This window comes from Temnothorax americanus, unplaced genomic scaffold (genome assembly GCF_048541705.1).
Source record: "Temnothorax americanus isolate GAGA-0224 unplaced genomic scaffold, ASM4854170v1 Scaffold175, whole genome shotgun sequence".
NCBI classification, from domain to species: domain Eukaryota; kingdom Metazoa; phylum Arthropoda; class Insecta; order Hymenoptera; family Formicidae; genus Temnothorax; species Temnothorax americanus.
The window spans coordinates 105,260-110,330 of NW_027509313.1; the positions used below are offsets into that span (position 1 = coordinate 105,260).

Below are 5,071 nucleotides of genomic sequence, written 5' to 3' on the forward strand. Positions count from 1 at the left end.
TTCCGTTGTTGAATGTTCAATAAAGAAAAACGGGACTTCCCCTGCCGATCCGTCGAAATCGTATTTAACGTGAGCCCATTTCAGGTTAATATCACAAAAATTTGCACGTTGTAAAAGAATCAATTCTTGTAATGAAGTATACAAGTGTAAAATACACAAAACTTTTACGTGGCAAAAGGCATAAACGCTGCTTTCACTGGTTAGCTTATTTTAAGTTACGTAAGAATATCGCCAATTGTGCATCTGCCGATCATCTACTGATGATCATCGCACGATCGAAACGCTCGTTTTGAACACGGATCTGATTGGCCACGGTGAAGCATAGAAGCCTGTGAACAATCACAGGCTGCTGTGCATAGACGCGAGCAATCATAAGTGTCTGTTTAACGTAGTTGAACGAGTCTCTCCCAAAATTTTGTTTGATACACAAGATCACTTTGCAAATAATACTCATGGTATTGTGCTGAGATAATTATTTCAAATCATTCCCAAAAGACCAAGAAAATATAAACAATAGATGAAGGATTCTAACCCAAAAGATTCAATAAACAAAACATTTAAGAAAAAAACGTCAACGGAAAATCGCTGAACAGGTATAGTTTTTCCTCATTTCCGTGATGTAAAAATAATCAATTTTCTACAAATTTAATAAAGCCTTGCTTATTATCTGTAATAATTAAACAACTATTAAATAAATTAGATTTTATAAAATTTATATTTTTTAAGGTTATTAGTTTAGAAAAATTAGCAATTCGTTATCTTACTTCCCTTTCTCCTATATTTATTGAACATCAATACTATGAACACTATATATATTTTTAAGAGATTTTAAGTATATAATCAATTTAATTAAAGTCATTTAGCTGCACACACACACAGTACCTGCTGAATTTTTAATAAATCCTTAAATAAGATTTATACATGGCACTTATTATATTATACATGATAATATATGATTATGATTATGACATATAATTATTTAAGTACAGATAAAGTTATAAACAATTTTAATATTACTTTGTATTAACAGGGGCAAAATGCAGCTGTATGCCTACAAATAGGAGCTCAAGTTGTAAGTATTGGCTGTACTTCTGCCGAAAGTATAGATTTGTTGGAAACGTCTACTTGTGATAACTCCCAAAGAAATAATGAAGAGCTCATCTTCAGTGAGGTAAAATTCTGGAGAAATCTTCATAAATTTTGTAATATATGTAATTATTCATAAACATTTTTTGCGTATATATAGATTTTGTAATAAAATAATGTAATCTTCATTAAGCATTAACAAATATATATAGTATAAAGAAAATCTTAACAAAAAAAAGTTAAGTTTTTCGAAATATCTTAACATTGTTTTCTATTTTTAGGAAATTGACAGAGATTCTACATCTTAATGAAATCCCGCAACAAGTAAAGAACGTAATTGCGGGATTTTCATTTTCATGTATGGAACGAGGTAAATAAACACTTAGATATTTATTATTATGAAAAAAATGCTAACTTTCCTCAAATAAAGTAGTGACATTTACTTCTTAGTACTCAGCTATGTATACTCGGTAAAATAAATGTAATTTGTGTTGAATATTTTATTCTATTTTTGATATAATCTTTCAATTTATTTAACTTGTATTTTGTGTAATAAGTATAGTATTTTGTTCCCCGCAGGATTAATGTGAAACTCATATACTTAATGACGAAGATGCTATGGACATTAATGAAACTATTTATCAGAAGATTCCAGACTTGAATATACCTTTATGTGGTGAAGTCAGTATCACAAAATTTGAAGTTCTACTTCTGATCCTTAATTTTACGTTGAGACATGAAATTACGGATGTAGCTGTACAAGATCTTTTGAAGCTTATTAACTCCACTTTTCAAGAGAAAAAAATTGTTCAAACTGAACATTGTTTTCGAAGTATATTTAAAACTGAACTAAAACCAGATTTTTTCATTTTTACTGTAGTAATTGTAACACTTACTTGGGAAAACATTTCATTCCTAAAGAAAAGAGATGCAGGCAAGAAATTAAATGTCTTATATGTAGTACAGACTGTAACATTTCTAAAATGAATAATGGACAATATGGACATTTCTTTATAACTTTTCCTATGGCAGAGCAAATAAGGACATTATTAGAGACAACCTAAAATGTAATGAAATTGTTACAGTAAGTACAGAGATAAATGTCTAAATGAGAATGATATATCAGATACGTTCAGTAGAACAATGTATACAGATTTATGTAAAAATGGATCAATCTTGAGCAACAGAAATAATTTAAGCATAACTTTTAATACGGACGGGTGCCCTGTTTTTAAATCTCGCAAAAATACATTATGGCCAATCCAATTTAGACTGAATGAATTTCCACTAAAAGAGCGGTTTGCATTAAAAAACACAATGATACGTGGACTTTGGTTTGGAGATAAAGATCCAGATATGATACAATTTCTTTCCCCTTTTTTATGTAAAGCCAAAAAACTGTACTCTGAAGGAGTAAATTGGACATCTCCAACTGAAGTTCGCATCAACAGTAAAATTGTTATTTTAAACTGTGTTCTTGATTCCATAGCAAAACCCCTAATTCAGCGAATAAAGCATGGTTTATTCATCGTTTCATCGTTTCCTTATAAAGCATTTAATGGTTTATATAGATGTAGTTATTGTACTCATCCTGGTTACGGTTTAATCATGGTGTTAGAAGACAGGTGTAACAGTTTAGAGGATGCGCAGTCGTCATTTTCTTTGACCAATCAGAACTTTATCCAAGATGCCAAAAGCAATATGGCTCCTCCCATAGTATTGTGAAGTACAGTTAAAGGTTACATTGTGTGATATTAGATTATATTGTGTGATATTAGATATTCTATTTTTGCGGAGAAGCTATGCCAACGTGCTGTATAAAAAATTGTAAGAATCATACGAATCATAATGGGACGAAAGGAATTAAGTATTTTACTTTTCCTAAAGAAACATCTATTCGTCAGCAATGGCTTAATGCCTGCTAAAGAAAAGAAACGAATATGAAAGTTGATTCGGGTAAGTTAATGTAAAGAAAATGATAATTAAGTTAATGTTTTAACTTCCAACTCAATACAATGTCATTATTGCATGTGTTATATTATGATATAATATGCTTACCGCAAGGATATGCGCAATCCATTTTGATGAAAATTGTTTGGTGCTTGAGAAGACAAAACCACGATTACAAAATAAACCAGCTAAAGAAGTATTAAGGTTGAAACAGGGATTTGTTCCAACATTAAATCTAGAAAAAAAGCGAAAAGATATGTCGCAGAGCAAAGAAGACAACAAAAAAAATAAAGTACCGTGAGTATTTTAACATGTGTGTATCTATATATATAAATGTACAAATGAAATTAATGCCTTATAATATTCTTTCAGAGTTAAGTCATTTGTTCCAACATACACAGAACTTGTGCAATACGCACAACAGAAACAGCGTTTATCGCAGGAAGAAATTGTAATAAATGTGGAAACAAACAAAACACAAGATATGGAAAAAAAGTTGCAAAAAATATAAATAAAGCAGCTATACAAAGTATGGAAGAGCAAAATAAAACGGTGCAACAAGAGATGTATGTAATTAAATGTTTCTTTAAAATTATTATTTAATAGGTTCGAATCATATTTAATTTGTTAGTATGTATTGTTATAAAAAGTATTATGTATTTTACAGAATGCAAGAGACTGGCAATAATGCAAATGTTGATGTCGAAACGTTATTGATGCAATTAAGAAATGCAGAGAAACGGAACCAAGAACTCCTAAACAAAAATAAAAATCTTTTAGAAGAAAAAGAATTTTTAGAAGAAAAAATCAAAGTTTAAGTATACATGTTACCCAGTTGCAAACAGAAGTTGAAAAAATGGCAAAAAATAGGCATAAAGAGGCGGAAACAATAGCCATTGATGCTTTGCGTAAGGTATTTACACCTGGCCAGATTAAAATGGTAATGTCATCGACAAGGAGTCATGTCAAATGGTCAGCTGAAGATATTACATCAGCCATTTCATTAAGAGCATTAAGTCCAAAAGCTTACAGGTATTTAAGAACTGTAAAAAAATTTCCATTACCGTGTGCATCAACGCTGCAAAATTGGATTGATCGGTTCAGCGTTTGGCCTGGAATTTTACATGATGTTTTCAACATTATGTCGAGTATAGGATGTAATTTGTCAATCCCGGAAAAATTAACTGTTCTTACCTTTGACGAGATATATATTTCGAATAAATTAGACTTGGAAAGAAAGCAACAAAAAATTTATGGGCCTTTTAAAACGTGCCAATTTGTAATGGCTAGGGGTTTGTTTAAAAATGGGAGACAACCTGTATTTTATAATTTTGACGTAGCGATGTCCCACGACATTTTGTTCAGTATCATACAAAATTTTTATTCGATTGGTTATATTGTTGTGGCCGTAACATGCGACATGGGCTCGAGTAAAATGAATTTGTGGAATGAGTTGAATATTGGAGTTAATATTCCTTGTCATTCGAAAGATAACATTTCAACAGCCATTGAGAAGCAATGTTATATTATGCATCCTTCAGACAACACTCTACGAATATATTTTTATGCAGACCCCCCACATTTATTAAAACTAAGCAGAAACCATTTATTGGACTCCGGATTCCTAACTAGAGGCACATTTATTGACAAAACGTGTCTAGAAGAACTATTGGCTTTAAATGGAAAAGATTTAAAAATATGTTTTAAATTAAGTCGAGCGCATCTAGACGCCAAAGGAACACAAAAGCAAAAAGTTCAGTTAACAGCCCAAATTTTCTCTAATAGAAATGCACTAGCAATTAAATGGTGTGGAGAAAATAATTTGTTGGTTTCTACACAGTGGAAACATATGTCTGAGGTTCTTAAACTGTTCAACGATTGGTTCGACGTGTTCAATAGTAAATTAAAATATGGCCATTGCAATGAATCTCATGCGTATGGAATCAATATAGAAACGCAAAATAAAATTTTAACGAAAATGAATGAATATATAGAAGAAATGCGAGTTGGGCGAAGAACATCGTTATTGCAATTC

The 5,071-nt window shown here is 31.0% G+C and overlaps 1 long non-coding RNA gene across 1 annotated transcript; it reads left to right on the top strand.

The window, feature by feature from the left end:
• Positions 1-3,414: 3,414 nt before the first annotated feature.
• LOC143896034 (uncharacterized) lies at positions 3,415-4,270 on the top strand. Its single transcript, XR_013256538.1, has 2 exons — positions 3,415-3,602; positions 3,704-4,270. It is a non-coding gene; the product is annotated as an uncharacterized LOC143896034 (long non-coding RNA).
• Positions 4,271-5,071: the final 801 nt, after the last annotated feature.